The sequence below is a fragment of the Corvus kubaryi genome, unplaced genomic scaffold (assembly GCF_017639235.1).
Source record: "Corvus kubaryi isolate FWS band 111438036 unplaced genomic scaffold, C.kubaryi_AGA036_p1.0 37391, whole genome shotgun sequence".
Classification (NCBI taxonomy): Eukaryota; Metazoa; Chordata; class Aves; order Passeriformes; family Corvidae; genus Corvus; species Corvus kubaryi.
Window position 1 is genome coordinate 9,456,353 of NW_024581130.1, and position 17,442 is coordinate 9,473,794.

Below are 17,442 nucleotides of genomic sequence, written 5' to 3' on the forward strand. Positions count from 1 at the left end.
ATGACAGTTGCTGTTCAAAGGGCAACTTGCATTCAGAAAAATCATTGCAGTGGTATTTCAGATACCAGGTTTTGGTCATTATCAAAGAAGGAATGCTGATTCTTCTGTGGAAATCTTTGCCCTAGAAGAACAAGGAGAAAACAAAAAGATGAATGATCAAATGAAAATTGAAAGGAATTAATTTTGCCTCCAAGGAAATGTAGGTGTCAGCAGCACAAGTGAATAAAGGCTTCAAGAAACAGAATTTTATGCAGGTTTTAGAAATTCCTGTTGCAAAACAGAACAAATTGCCAAACACACTATGAAAAAATCCACTTAGAATAAATAAAAATTTAGCTGTTAAGAAATTAAAACTTCCTTATTAAATTTTTAAGCCTTAATGAAGCTCCATATTATAAAAATAGTAAGAAAACAAATTGAGGGGGGAAAAAAACACTAGAGAAATTTAAAAAATAAAATCTTCAAGCTTACTGGTTTTAGCCATTCTCCTGCCAAAAAATAATCTATCTTAGTTACATTTTCTTCAAAATGTTTTGCTTTTCACAAGATTTCATTTCCTAGTAGAAGGCATTTCAAATAAAAAATTTCCAAGAACTGCTTGGAATTTATAGGGTTTGATAAACAATATTTGTCTTGTGCTTCAGGTTTCTGTGTCATCAAGAGCTACCATGGCACAGGTGAGCAATAAAATAAACAGTGTTACTTCAGAATTGATCTTGGTTTTATAAAGATTTACAGATTGTTAGCAATTTTCCAACAAATCCATCTTTCACAGAGAAGTTTGAAATGTTACAACTTCTAAGCGGTGCCAGCTGCTTTGAAAAATACATTTTGAGATCCTTTAAATTTAAAGGCTAATAAAATACAGATTCTGGGAGAGGGAGAGCAGGAAGGGAGCTTCTGCCCTCTCTCTTAGCATGGATTGCAAAAAACGTGTTGGGATGGGTCTCATAGAAATGGGAAAGAGGAAAAGACAGGACAGACAAGCAATTGTGACAGCGTTGGGTCAAAATCCTTGAGTGACAACCTGAAGGGACATGGTGGCATTTCCCTGTGAGTCTAGTGCAGGATGATGCCCTGCTGATCAGGGTGTTCACTAACTAATTAGTTTAAAAGTAGAAGAAAAATAATTAGTGAAGCCTATTGCAAAAAAAGTAATGGAAAGGGAAAAGAAGAATAATGGATAGGGAAAGAAAAAGTACGACAAATTCTTTTATGGTGATATAATTAGCACCTGGAACAAATTGCCAAAACCGGAGCAGGCTTTTTTTTCATTGCTAGAAATTTTCCCATTTGAACTAGATAATTTCTTAATTTGAAAATATTCTAATTCAAACAAGATTCATTTAAGTTATAAGATATTTGATTTGTGAAACAAACAAAAAATAAGCAATGGCACCTTCTTAATTAGCTAAATTAGTAATTTTTTTTCTTTTTACTTTCTCCTTATTTAGTCTTAAAGCTGAAGTTCTGAAGGCCTTTATTCATTGGAGAACCCAGGCCCTGGCCCATGTGTTTTCCCCAAGCGCACACTGCACCATAGATAAAAAAAAAAAACCAAATTCAATAATGCTGGGAAGAAAAGCTGAGTATTTATTTTGATTTTTCTGGCTGCTGCTCACATGTTCTCCACACTCAGGACTGGAAGGCAGTGCACTCCATAGTACAGTGATGAGGTGATCCTTTATATCATCCTGAGTGACAAGAATTTCTGTTATCCAGGTTGGACCTTTTGATCTCACCACAGCTCTGTGTAAACCTCAGGACTTCCTTCACACAGACAAAATCAGAAAAACAAAATAAATCCCAGATCCATCTCTATTTTGTTTCCAGTGAACTCTATCTGTTTAAAGTAGAGATGAATGTTTTCCCAGAAAATAATAAATATTCTGCTTGGAATTTATTTACTTTTAGGTGATATTGGCAGAGAGATTTTGCCCTTCAATTGACATTTCCATATGAAACACTGGAAAAATTAAAGAGTTCTTTACCTTAACCTTATTCCTACCTTGAAGTGAAGAAATGTGTCTGTAAAGACACATTCTTAGTAAAAATCTGAGTAAAGTATTGGAAAGGCATCAAAGTTACCCAAAGAGCCTCTCTTTAGATGTCTGTGCTTCTCAGACTCATCAAGCTGTTTCCTTCTATATTTCCTGGCATACCAAGGCAGAAATTAAATTGCCTCTCTTCCACTTGGAAAGCAAAAATCCACAAAGTTTCTATTTTAATAGAAACCTTGTCCCTATTCTGCCCCAGCTTCAATGAGAAGCCCTGTGACACACGATCCACCCGTGTGTTAAACACACCAGGGCAGGATGGCCCAAGTCAGACCCTGAACACACCACTGAGCCTCCAAAAGGAACCTGATTCCCTTTGTCCCTGGGTGCCACAGAGAGCTGATGTCATGGAATGCCTCTGAGGAAGAATAATACCATCAGCACTGTTTATTTAATTAGTAACGAGGGTAAAACCCTCCTAATGCAGCTTGATCAAGGGTCAGCTTGAGGGGTCTTTACCCAAGTATGGGTAGCCTTCAGTGGCTGAGGCTTAATAATAATCTCTAGACTTCAATTTCCTACTAATAAAGGGTAATATAATGTAGGGTAAGCCCTCTTATTTGTTCAGATCTTTTTAACCACTGAGGAGCTAATATGCAACAACTGAACAAACAGTGGCCACACAGGTTTCATTTTTAGAAGCACAGATGACCTCTGATGAAAGAAATGATCAGTCAAGCTCTGAGGCAAGGATGGAAAGCCAGCTAGCAAAGGCACTCTTTTTTTTTTTTTTTTTTTTTTTTTGCTGTACACCGAAAGAAAAATTACTTTTAAATAATCATTTATGATACCAAGTAAAAGTGCCTAAAAATGACAGTTGAAAATACTAAAAAAATGTTCTGGCTTTCAGTGAACTTGTGTTCTAGGTTCTGATGAACACTGCAAGTGTGTTTTACTAAATAGAGGCAGTAGAAATCTCAGAGTTGTTAGCACTTCATTTGTGATGGAGTTGCTGAAGTCTGAACATGGTCTCTGTACCATTTAACAGCACCAAAGCTCTCTGCGTTGTTGACTCCCACACACACTACCCCAAATATCTTCTAAAGTTCAATCTGCCTCAGGAAACCCCTGCCTATGCAGCTGCAACACAAAAAGATTTTTCCCACTGCAGAAAAACATGACGAAAACACGACTAAAACATGACTTTGCCCTTTTTTTTTAAATTCTAAAATCTAGATCCTGCAGTGGCCTCCAGATGTCAGGGCCGATTTCAGCATAAATGCAAGACAGCAGAGACACGTACAGCATGCCCACTTGCTGGAGGGAGAAAACAATTCTCTTTAGTCCAGGATTTTTAAGAACGTGTTCCCCAAATTTTTTCTCCTTGAAACTTGTGGGGTTTTGTTTCCAGTATGCCCACAGGGGTTTCAGTTTTGTTTGCAGTTCTTTGCTTGCCCACTGTTCTCTGGCAGCCACCTGCCCCATCTTTCCTCTTAATTTGCCACCTTCTATTTTACTTGGATGGTTGCTCTGACAGCACTTCCCTCAGGGATGACCCTGAGTTCCCACTTCAGGGTTTTTAATCCACTGAGTCTTTTTCCTTGGGGTGGGTGATCAATACTGAGAGTCAGATTTTTGTCCCTCTAAATGTATTAGTTATGAAATAATTGTTGCTATACTATCAGGAAAGAGGTGCAATAAAAACAGTGCTATTGTGTTTTTTGCTTCTTTGACCAGAATAAATTTAAAGACAAAGTTTTTAAAATCAAGTATTGAAAATACTTGCAAATACGCTGTAGTATTTTACTCAACACCAGATTCCTTTTACCTGTGTACTGAAAGAAAGAGAAGCAAATTAAAGAATATGGTCTCCAGTGAACAGGAAATGTAAATCCTATTAATGCTTATAGGAATTAAACCTACACATTTAAAGGGCACTATAGGTGACCTTTAAATTGATTACCTAACAAATGGCTATAAAATGAGAATAACCTTTTTTTAAACCGCTATATGACTCTATTTCAAACTCCACATTTCATGGATTTTACAGCCACAGAAGCAGTTAGTAAAGGTTATAGAAAATGTGTACAATATAGAACAATGGAAAAGGGCACAAAAACGTAGTGTTTGCCAAAATAATAATATTAATGATCGCTAAAAACTGTGGTTAATTCAACATCAATAAAATAGGTGACAATATGGTTGTGATCATCAGGCAGGGGCACCATATTGGATAAAGAAGGAAGTTCTGGTGGTTGTAAAGTAACTTTAAAGCAACTACTTAAAAGCCAGAGAAATTAAATAGCAGCAAGGTTTTGGAGCATCTCTGGGAAACTTGCACTGGGCCATTTTGAAAGGTCCAAGATTGGTGTAAACAAAATCCTGCAGCAAGTGAGAGAGAGGGAGAAGGGCACAAAGCGGGGAGACAATATCAACTCTCTGATTTGACAAAAACATGATCTGAAAGAATCTGATGAAATTCAGAGACTCTGACAACCTCGTGCTTAATTTTTCCTGCAAACATCCACAAATGGTACAGAATTCTCAGCATTTATTCTGATTCTCCCCTTGCAGCAACACAAGAGGGATTATTTAGGATATTGGTGGGAGCAAACGCCTTGCCATCTCTTTCCAGAAATGCTTGATTCCAATGAATCCTGACACAGTGAGAATTTAGATTGTTTCAGATAAGGTTATTGACGAGGTGTTTGAGGCACATACCCTCTTCAAACCTTCTGGTAGCACAGCAGTTTGCTTTCTGTTCATGTATTTCATAGAAGTTTTTTGTTATCAGCACCCCCCTTCTCTCATCCCAACTCTCCTCTTTCACATCTTCCACTCCTCCATGCCCTGGATTTCTGGTCTTCATTCTGATTGGTTTCTACAAAGGCATTATCAATATTTTTTCCTCTCATCTTCAGATTGACACAATTTCTGGTAAGTTACCTGCAGCTGGATTCCCATCCTCTAATCCCTCTCTGATGACAAGCAGGAAACTTTCCCCAGACAGATCCTCAGCCAGCAATGATGGAATAAAACTTTAACATCATTTCTCATCCTTCCAGAGCTCCTAAGCCCTTTCTGCTTCATTTTTCACTGTCATTGGCATGGCATAGACAGTGACTTGCTAGATTGGAAGAGGTTGCATTGCAAATTAATAATGAACTAGCTAAAGTAATTAGCTAAGGACTGATTGCATCCTATGTCCTCAAATGCTGTAATCAGCCTTCAAAAGCGGGCACAGTCAAACAACATCAAATCACAGTATTCCTAGGGAATAGAAAAAAAAACTCAAATAAAATAACCCAACCAAAAACCCCAGGCAGTCTTTTCTCAATCTTGGTTAATAAAACAAGCTAAAAATTTATTCCTTGACAAAAAGCAAACTCTATGATCACATATAAAATGGGGGAATTAAGAATTTACTTGCAACACAATACAGGATGTTTCTTACATGTAATAAAAATTGTACATAAAAATATCACAGTTGTTGAGTTGTGCAGGTCAAACAGATGTCCAGGTTAAAAGGTCCTGAGCAATTTAGTCTGCAAACCTCTGCTTTTCAAATTGTTGACTCTCTGCGATGCAAAATGAAATAAACATGGGGCCTTTATCCTGCATTGCTTGCACAATCAGATCATTAGATAATTAAAACAACAAAAGACACGCAGAAATATTGGCTATAGATATAAATCAATTACTCCAGAAGCAATTACTTTGGATCTAAATTAGCCAGGGTTATGTGGGAGACATATAATATTTAATTTGCTGTATGACTCTGGCACATACCCAGTCAGCAGCAGCAGCAAACAAAAGTCACCACTTCTCATTCAAGGGAAAGAACAACCCAATCACTCTCTACTGGTGACTCCAGCTCTTAAAGCAAAGATGTAATTAGTGCTGCAACAAGTTACGGCATGGAAAGAAAATTGTCCTATCACAATTCGACTGGGAATGAGAAGAGCTGACTAGAAGGCAGACTGAGAACTGGGATCACAAACCCTTCCAGGAGAAGACAAAGTAAGGAAGGGAAGATTTCTTTAGCTTCTCTCATTTTTCTGTCTTTTTTCCTGCGTGGTTTTACCTCATCATTTCGAAAGGCACTGGTTCTTGCCTTTTTAAAGGAAGAGAGAGGACACCAGGGAGGCCAACCCCAGGCAGAGACACATCCCCACACAGACAATGTCTTATCTGGCTACAGATGAGCAACCAGAGAAAATTCCTCCAAACTGGAAATCACAGGTGTTTCTTCTATTTTGAAAAGCTCCATCCATTTGCTCATGGTAAAACTCACTGCAACACTTCATGGTTTCTTTTTTCCCAGTCTCAGCCTGTGCTACCCTTCTCCTGCCATTCTGAGATCTGCTGCCTGGCCCCCAAACCCCTCAGTCCTGCTCAGGGCAAAGCCTCAGGGGCAGCTTGGATTAGGGCTGCTCAGGGTTCAGTATGTGGTCAGGTGCTTTGGGCAGTATTTTCTGTTGTTAAGAAGGACCTTATGCAGGGTATGCTCTGGAATTTTCAGAGGAAAGATTTGCATTTTCACCCGTTTACAAAAAAAAGTCAAAATCTTGGTCCACAGCTACATAAAAACATCTTTCTTTTCTCGGTCAGTCACAGATTTGGCAAGGGGTGCTCTGGCACACAGCCCAAGAGCACCAGGGAAAATCTTCACCACCATGTTCAAGTTCACTTTGCGTGGGCAGAAGTGTACAATGAATGATTTTACTTCTCCAAAAGCCAAAAAGCCCCTTGAAAACAGCTGCAGCTCTAAGAGCTCTGACGTTTGGCTGATGTTACTCCTGTCCCAGGAAGAGAAGTCGCTGTAAGTGACCAGTGAGAGCACAATCCTGAGGTACAGCTGGCCATTATCAGGGCAGGTAAAATACACTCACGTTAGCTGTAGGACATGCAGAATCTCTCACATGTCCCAAAGTGCTAAAAAAAGCTACATAATTTCAGATAAATTAATTTCTGTGTCAGACCAATGTAAATCTAAAGCCACAGTTAAGCCTTTTCTTTTTGGTGGAAAGCCCAGTGCAGGCAATATAAAGTTTCATTTTAATTCCCCCTTAGAGTGAGAGGAGGTGGGGAAAAGAGGAGAGTTGGGGTCTTTGGTCAGAGGGAGGGAAGGAATAAATGCTACAAAAGGAGAAGGGTAATAGCTGCAGCTCATCAAAAAGAAAATTGCTCAAAATACCATAAGTAGTTCCAAGAAAACCCCAAATGCCTCTTAAGAACTTAAAATTGGACAAAACTGGGGCTTGGAGTTGTTCTGAATCTTAGTCTGTGCTGCTAAATCAACTCTCTTTCATTGCACATTTAATCTGCCCCTCTCTAAACAAACATTTGGGTGAGTAAAGTTCAAGGACAGGGTAGGGATGCAGGAAGGTTCCGTTTTGGGAGCCAGTCTCTCCAAACCAGTAACTTCAAGACAGGCTTTGGAGAGCTAGCCCCTTTTAACACACTAAATAAAATAACCCATTAAAGCAGGGGGACAGAAGCTTTTGCCATGCCTGTGCCTCAGCCCTCACCACCTCCTGATGAGGGGAGTCACAGCACAAAGCCCCCATCCCTGACCCTGTGCAACTACTGGAAAAATAAATTACTGAGCTAGGAATGTGAGAGAAAGAGCAATTAATTTTTTTCCCCCTTTTTTAATCAAGGACTGTTTTGCCTCGGGGGCTTGGAGGGATAGGAAATCAGGCTTTTCAAGCTTTTGCAGAGTAGGCTTTGGAAAATATCTGTAACAGACATCCCCGTCCTTTACAGATTGTGCTCTGCCCTTTTTCCTTTCCCTTATGGCACACGTGTGGGGGGGAGATTTGTTAGACCTTAAACTTGTCGCAAACGTAGTTGCCAACCATTTGCCCCTGTGTTCAGATTGCTTTCTCCAGTAATTACTCAGTGGGAATGTCACAGTGAGCTCCATAAGTTACAGCTAATCACTCCTAAGTGCTGGAAGCAGGACTGTATTTGTGCAAAGAAACAGCAATCAAATACAGTAAGCAGATGGCTGCTCCTTGTCCTGTTACCACACTGAGCACAACAGATTAAGCCATGATGGATTTATCAGCACTGATGGATACATTAACACCATACGCTTTTATGGAATAAATAGCTTCTGACATCTCGTCATAACTTCTGATGCCCCAATTTTTCAAAATCTGGGTTTGGTTGGGCTTTTTTTTAATGAAATCATAGATGTTTCCAACAAAGCCTGTAGGTTTTTGTAGGTTCTCCTTAAAAGCTGCAGCTCAGCACCTTATATTATGAAAGACACGATTAAAATCTCAGAAACAGTTGAAGAAATCCACAGCATTTCTCTCAACCATAAATTCAGTATTCTAGAAGCTTTATGACAATCAATTCTTGTAACTGATAAGTGCCAGTATTTTAAACTGATGAAAGCATTAGCTCATTTGCCATATCTGGAGAACAGCATATAACATTATGCAAACAGCAGTAAAACAAACGTACGTATCCAAACCCTTTTTCTTCCTGATTTATAGGCTGACCTGTAGGCTGGGGGAATGCACTTGAAGGCTTAACTGCTATTTTGCAATCCTAGCAGAAAACATACCCTCAGATTTTTCAAAAGCCCTCATCTTGTGAGATGAAGAAGGGATAAAAAAGTAAGCAATTTTCGAGGAATGTGGGTGTCAGCTGCCCAGGCTGCTCAGTAAATGAGCAGCTGAAATATTTAATGGGTGCACGGGTGCACTGACACAGCAGACACTTCAAACCAGGTTCTGAGCGGCCACAGCCACCATACAAGGACTGATCAATAGATATTCATTTCTAATCCTGCTGCCTCTAGACAAGCAGAGAGCAGGCTGCTTAAACTGCTATCAAACTGTCAACAAACCCATGTGCTTTCTGGGGACAATAGGCATTTTGGGGCTCCTATTCAGGGGCTCACAGTAGTAGAAAACAGGCAGAAAAGCCCATTCAGTGTCACCAATCAGAGCCAGCTGCCTGTGTGTGTACGCTGCTGCACCTTCTCCATTCCTCTCTCCTCGTACTCGAGCTCCTGCACAGGTCTCAGCCTGGCGTTTGCTAATTGCCAGTCTGCAGTCTAGGTTTTAATCACCTGATCCATCAAAAGCCCTTCTTCCCCTGCCTATATTCATCTTGTCAGTTAGTGACATTTTTGGTAATGAAAGCAGCAGATGTATTGATAGCATCCCTCAACAGAGTGGAAGGCATCCTGCATTAGCTTTGTCTTCTAAACCAGCCTGTTCTATTACAATTGACCTTCTCCTCTTGATTACTGCACAAATCACAGTCCTCTCCCCACTCCTCCCCCTGCTTCCCTTCCCTCCCACCCCTCCCCCAGTGTCTCAGATTATTTCTTCTGTCGCCATTCAATCGCCTGACTGCAGCTGGTAATTGGATTCATGTTTGGAGCACAGCTATGTACAAGTCTGGAATAATTCAAAGAGGACTGTGGCCTAGGGCTGAGGCCATATGTTAAATTCAGATTTGAGTCTCTAAAATCTGGAGTACCCTAACAGAGGTATAATCCACTTAGCAGCACAAAATCCTGTCCTGTTTGGAACCTGCACTTATTCTCTTCTCTGAAAGCGACGTTTCAGCTCACTACTCCTGTAAGGCATTAAGGGCGAGGCAGTTTTATCATGGTGATGTGGTGAAATGTAAAGGTGATGCTACTTTGGCAGCTGTCTTGACTCACTCTAGGAAACAATTTGAGCAGTTTTCATGATAAATAATTAATAAAAACAATAATTAAACGCCGTGAAACAATAATAACCCAACCTGAGAGCATTCTCTGTGTATAAAGCAAACCATTTCACAGGGTGTCTCCAGAGTCTGAAACTTACCACGGGGACCAAGCTCAGCATAACCAAGCTGTTACACTGAACACCTAAAGTGCAGTTAGTGGTGTCAGCTTTCCTGCCACAGATATTGTATGATTTCAGCATCAATTTACTCACCTAGAGTTAAATAATAAAGAAATGGAGTGCAGTCAGGTTCATCCTGCTCCAGCTCTGAGAGTGTGCAGTTTCTCCCTTTGTGTCTCTCACTCCCTCAGAGAACCAGCCATAGATTTTGTACTGACTATTTATTAAGCTTACAGAATTCAACTTAGCAGCATCATTTAAGGCTCCTGAAACCTTAAAAAGCTAATATTGCCATAATCTCCACTTTCAGTGTTCCCATCATGAGAAGTAGCTGTTGGCTCCACTCATGGTGTCAGCTTCCTACAATCCAGTTCTTCAAAACACAAGAGATTTACTAACCTCTTTTTTTTAGATATGGAGCTTAGAAATTAGGCTCAGGTGTTATTATATCCTCTCCACTAAAGTATCTTCTTCTGAGATCAGTTCCTTACTTGAGTTTCGCAGTGTATTCCAGCTTGAGACCAGGCCTCCACCTCTCTTTACACCTCTCTTTTAGCTGCCAGGGGAGCAGAGAGCTTTGAAAGCTCCTGTGCTGCCTCCCAGGTGTGTGGTTGTACAGGTGAACACCAAAGGTGCCTTCACAAACAGTCAATCAATGAAACAATCAGCCTCAAGCAACTCATTTCTGCCTCTACATCTTCCAGAATATCACAAAATAAAGGTGCCATCTTAAGAAAAGATTTCAAAGTTTTGACATTTGACTGAGGGGTCATCTCATACAGACAGAGCAGCTTTTGAGTTTCTGGTGATAAAGCACCTGCATGTGATGTGGAAGATCTGGGTTATGCTTCCAGCTGTTCTGGGTTCAGAGCAAACTGGGAGCACAGGGGTCTCTGACATCCCTGGGAAATGTGCTCTGGCTGCCCTGCCAAAGTCAGCCTTGCTGCTCCATTTCTGTAAGCAGCTCTTCTCTATTTAGCACTTATCTACCCCGTGCACACTCTGCAACTCCTGGTGTGTTCCATGGAGTTCAAAGCAGCAGAGTTTCCTTGAAACTCCCCTACAGAAAATTTAACTCTCCCTTGTTCCCATTTCACTCCACGTTCACTGCAAGGTCTACGTTTTCTGGCCGAACATATCACCCAAAGTGACACATTCCCGCAACAACCTTCCTTTGGACAACTTTTCATTTCCAAATGGCCTTTCTCCAGGGACAGGTAGCTCTGGAGCAGCACACCACCTCAGGAGTCAGGCAAAATTAGCCAAAGTGCCACCAGAATAAGAGAAGAACTTAGTAAAATTTTTTTTCTCCTCCCCTCCAAGGCCCCTGCATAAAATTGATCACTGCCACCTCTTTCATCACTAAAATTCTGAGCTATAGGTTGATAATGTTCACCTGAGCCCTTTGGCTCATGTTATCTATTTACATCAAGAAAGATAAGTTAAACTATTTCCTAAGCTTACAAAATTCAGCTCATCAACAACTTTTACAGATCCTGAAACCTTTAAAAAAAAAAAAAATCCATAATCTCCACTTTCAGTGCTCCCATCAGGAGAAAGAAGTAGTTGTTGGCTCCATCCATGGTGTCAGCTTCCTACATCCCAGCTCTTCAAAACACCAGAGATTTCCTAATAATTTTTGAACTGCTTATTTCTGACTCTTTTTTTTTTTTTTTTCCTTCTTTGCCTCTGGGACTTCATCACCAGAATCTGTCTCTGAGGTTTAAATGCTGGTGATGGCCTGATTTCCTCAACTCAACAAAAAGGAGTCAGCACTAAGCACAATTTATCTTTTCACCTACATCTATCCTACAAATAAAACTGGGTTTCTTCTGCACAACCTGATTGAAAGTGTACTGAAACGAATGGAATCTGTCTGTTGCTGACAGCACCAACACTCTTTGTGGTGGATCTTGTGTCATTTACTTTCCCTAGAATTGCAGTTCTTAAAAGTTAGCAATGAAGTAAAAACCTCATCTTCCTCTTTCTCATTTTCACTTACCACTCACCTTGGGAATTCCTACCACTACCTCACCCTGGAAACCTGAAAATGTTGCAGAAGTGAGCTTTAAAGCCATTAAAATGATAGAAAAATCCTTTTTCTTCCTTTCCTCCTACTATTTTATAGTTTTAAACTCCTGGCAAGCTGAAATGCCCTCCAAATTGAGATTAAAAAGGCCATTTCTGGCCATGCAGGGATGGAGAGCCTCTTCACAGGTGCTGATCAACTTTCACCTCACAGCAGGAGGTTGGAAAGATCTGAAAAGGGACCAAAGAGGTCCTTCAGATTGCAGAGTATGATTCACCTCCTGACAAGTCTTCTCATTACAGCTAAACTCACTTGGCCAGACATTTCCATCAGGTTTTTGGGCTGGAAGAACTAACAGTAATTTCAGTGGGAAAAAAAGCCCACATAAAAGAACAAATTCACTTGTGACAGATTACTTCTCTCTTGGTGGTCCTGCAAACATTGGAAAATAAAGAACACAGGTGCTACCATCTGTATTATCCTAGTTTGTGAAATTTGCCTTAAAATTACATCACAATGTCTCTACTAATGTAACTAAACCATAATTCTGTCTGTGGGAAACAAAACCTGTCAATACACTTATAAAAAGTGCCTTACTGCACTTATCTCAGTCAACATTTATTCTGTGAATTGTAATCAGGATGTTAAATGTTTCTGGGAGGTTTGAGATGCCATATTTTGCCATCTGTTCTAATTATTTCTGAATAATTTGGCAGATCTTGATTTTGTTGCTGAACTACAGAAGCAGATTTCACCAGTCTGAATTGCATTTAAAAAAAAAAAAAAAAAAACCACCAAAACAAACAAACAAAAAAGATGGTATTTAGTTCAAAACTTCCACATTAAAGAGTCACATACCAGCAGGATGCAAGCAGAGGTCCAGAACATCCTGGATGGGGAGATAAAGTAGAGCTAAGTCTTCACAATTCTCTGTGGGGTGACATAAAAATGAGGAAAAAATAGCAGACACAGATAGGTGCTGGCATTATATTGTGCAGTACATTCTTCATTTCCTGGATTATTTTCCTTGAAGAACTCAAAATGAATTTTTCAAGTTATTCATCTCTTGATCAGAGGCCCTGAAAGGGAGAGAATAATTATTGCCCTTTTTTAGATATGGAGAAACAAGACAAGAGGCAATAAATTACTTCCCTGAGGTCACACAGGACATTCTGGGGGAAAACTGAGGGCAGCACCCAGTGCTCTCCAGATCCAAACTGGAATGTCGGGAATTATCAGGGGGTCTTTTTGGAACAGTCACTACAAATGGAGCTGCACTGTTCTAGGACATGGAAAACTCACTGAAATGTTGGACAGAGTCCAATGCAATGAGTTTCCACTTCCTAGTACAGTATGAAGGCTAACTACAAAATATTCCAGGCTACTGGAAAAGTATGAGGAGCAGGATGACCCAGTAGGAATTGGTATTGAGTAGTGCACAGCAGATTGCCCCGTTATTTATTTTGAAGATAACTCGGCCACTTCAACCTACCTTGTCCAAAACCACTCTGATTTTGAAGGAGAAAAACAGAATGAAACAGAAACATCCCGCAAAACCCAGCTGGCATTTAAGAGCCATGAGTTCTGATGCAGTTTCTGACACTGCTGGGCACATGACCTTCAGCAAGTCCTTTCCCACCCTGCCTCATTTTCCCATCTGTGGAAGAGACCAGAAATTCCTCCCTCTGGTTTCCAGCAGCGGTGCTGTGAGAACCAGTGGATATTTGCACAGCTTTCTGAATGCAACAAAGACCAGGAAGAGATAAAACATCATCTGAAGACTGACCTTGCCAGGGTTTGTGTTATGATGACTCCCACGTGGATTAAATTTTACAGAAACAGCAAACAGCAGCTTCAGTAACAGCACCAGTAAGGCAGCACTGACAGTTTGCAGAGTATGTAAATAAATGTGCCTGATTCAGTGCTTGAATCAGAGAAAGGAAGAGTGTACAGGCTTGCTGGGTTTGGTTTTTTTTCTTCAGACTGTATCTCTGTGCCAGTGCTTGGGTTCATGATCAAATCAGGGCTTTCATCCCCCAGGCTTAGATAAAGCTCAGGTGCAATGTGCTCTGGCTTAGATCTCTCTGCACAGCCTGCAGTGGTGCCCTCACAGCCAGATCACTCAGCAAACACAGGCCACAGGAACGCTCCCTTTTTATCAGCTGAGCAAATAATAACACTTCATTGTCTTCTGCAGGGAGCAAACAGGCTGCAGTGACTCAGGAATAGCAGCGTTGCTATTTTTGTCACTGTGCATTGAGCAATGTGTGGTGTGGACAGGAAAGATGAGACACCCGCCCCTCCTGACTCTGCCCTGGCACCACCAGCAGGGTTTGACACCAAATTCCTCATCAGAGAGGATCTCTCTCAGCCAGATCACCAGATGATTTCCATTATTTCATTGATACCGCTGCAGGGACTGAGACAAGCAAAATGCATCCTCATTTCAGACTTCACGACAGATTTTAAATGCAATATTTTCAAAGATTGCTCTTGATTTGGGGTGTGCAATGTAAGGTCTGACAGGGCCAAGGAGTCACTGTAAAAAGCAGAAATACAGGAACAGGACATTATTTACATGAGTTTTTCTGTGACATATTTCTTTAGGAAAACCAAAATCAGTCTGTGGTAAGCAAGACCCATTACTCTCTCCCACTGTGATAGCATATAATATAATATTAACTTCTAAATTGCAGTAATTTCCTTCAGCACCATAAAAATACACATACAAACAAGGTATTTTAGTATATGAGACTACATTTATATGACTTCTGTAATTAAAAATAATTCAACTAATGTAGTTTTTTTTTTGTGCCGGTCTCAACAAAATGTTAAAGAAACTCCCAACATTTGCTTGCAGTCTTTCACAGAGAAAATAGGAACATTTCTACAATGTTCAGCAGAAGCATTTTTAAGAAACTTCTTTTTTGTGAAATGCTCCAAATGAAAAAATTTGATTTTCCAATCGGCTGTAATGGGAATTGCAATGCTAAAGCAGAATTCACTCCAGACACAAAGAACATGCAGAAACAAGCAGCGTATTTGGATCAGTCAGTGGACCAAATTCAGTTGTGTTATAAGCAAGAGCTTGTTAATTTTACTGAGAAAGGAACCAGAAGATAGCAGGGAAAGAGAGACAAATAAATGAGAACTCAGAAGGATGTGGCAGATTGCCAGTAAGAGATGGAGTGTAAATTCAAGTTTACATAAGGGCAAAAAAATGAATGAAGATCAAAAGGAAAATTTCCCCAAGCTGTCTTAAAGGTGAGATATTGAAAAGTTTTTCTTGTTTTAACAAAAAATAATAACAACAACAACAATTTTATCCTAGGAAGAACAAAATCAGCCAGTAAGACGACCTGGGGGAAAACAGGGAAGACTTAGCATAATTCCTGATTTAGAACCTCATAAAGCAAGCAATAAAGAACGTAATTAGGACAATTTCACTCTACTTTTCAGACCTAATGCTTACTAAGATGCTGGGCCAAATACATTTCTTGTGCAAGTAGGCATAACCCTCGTTATCTTCAGTTCAAATTACACAGTTAAGATACATAAACAAATACAAACTTACAGTGGAATCATGGGCATGAGATGGCACCTGGGGAGATGCCTGCCTGAGAGAGGCTGGAGCATCTGGGTCCTTTCCTGAGCCTCCTGGAGGTCTCAGGATGTGAGGGATTTCAGGCTCACCAGGCACCTGTGGGTCCAAGCTGTAGCCTTCATCTTGCAAATGCCATTTGGTTCCTCTTCCCTCTGTGTTTTATTGAAGCATCCTCTCCCCCACACCCAACAACCATTTAGCATGTTCAGTTTGTCAGTCAGATCTGGATTTGATACTTTGAAAAATGGTGACATTTTCTGCGAAGTGTGGCAATTCCTGTCCCCATCAGGTGCAAGTGCAGCTCAGTTGCCATCATCTCTTGCCATTCAGAGGTTGGAAAGAAGCAATGTTTTTGTTTTGCTTTCTATCCAGGATCTTCCTAGGATAAAATTGTTGTTGTTGTTATTATTTTTTGTTAAAGCAAGAAAAACTGCTTTCCTCAGTAAGGAAAGATTAGCAGTAAGATTGTTCCTTTGAGGTTAGGAATCCATGCAGAATAGTCCTGTATCCTGCAGAGTAGTCAGGACCTAAGTTTGAACACAAATACCAGCTGTCTCTGAAATATCTCCTTAACATCAATTGCAGCAATTTCAAATATCTTGAGAGAGTTTTATGTTTAACATCTTAAAGTCCAAGCCTTCTTTAAGAGAAAGATTTTCCTATCTAGTCTTTATATACCAACCATCAGGGGAAAACTCAGCTGTGCATCCCTCTCTCCCTAAACAAGCAGCTACATCAGCTGGATTCTCACCTCAGAGATGTCTGAAGACAAAATAACATTAAGAAAATATTACAACATGGCATGGAAATGGATGAAAACAATCACATCCTTACTTAAAAACATGCCTACAGAGAAAGACTAAAAATCTCTAGCCTTGACAGTGGAATAAACTCCAAGCAGGTCAATTTTCGTCTTTCAGATTCCAAGAATTATATGGCTGGAAAATTGTATCTAATAAAATGTATAATTCAGCTAATTAACATCATTGCTCATAAATTCTGACAGAACTCACCCAGCAATCACAGTAAGTGCTGTAAGTGTAGGGTGAACAGTCTTTCTATAAATCCATATCTGCCAAAGCAGGTTAAAACATTCTTAAGTGAAAATTTTAACTGAGGAACTATTGCATAGTTTATATTAACACATGTAAAAGATGTATTCCCAGAAGAATACTCTCATATTGCCTCATCACAGACTGTAAAGTTCTGTGCTATGTTTATTTGCAGCAGGGAAACACAAAATGCTGACAGGAAATCCCATATCCAAGGGGGGAAATGCATATTTAACAGAGGAATTCTGCATCCTCAAATTACAGCTGAATCCAGTACTATGATATGTTCTTCGAGAACCTATTTTTTTTAAGGAGCTCTACATAAAGTCCTCAAATAGAAAATTAGAAGGCCTGAGACTGCTCAAATTGTTTAGCACAGAAGATGGTGAATATTTGCTGTTGACATTGTACCAAGCACACAGCCATGAAAGTTGAAATTAAGCATGTCTTGGCCTGCTCAGATTAGGTGTTTATTTTTATTTTTTTTAGTTTGTATTTGAAGCCCTGTTTGAAATGGAGCTTGAGGAAGGATGCCTTTGTACAACCTTCAATAAAGAAATATCCACATCAGAGACAAAATTGTAATTGAGCTCCTTTCTAGTAATCTGTACAAAGAGGCAGAAGGAAAACAGAGATCAAATGTCTTAGAAGTGGAAAATAACTGCAGACAAAAACAAAATCAAAAGAGACTACAAAGTTAGGTGAATATAGAAGTGTAATAAAAATCTGCTATGAATATATGGCTTACAAATAAAATAATGACCCACTAGAGCTTGAATACATTTTTAGGGCTTTTAATAAGATTACATAGTGTTTTGCTAGGTCATCCACCCTAATCTCATGCTCTGGATGTTATATGGATTCAAACACTAACTTCCACATACGGCAAAAAAGTTCT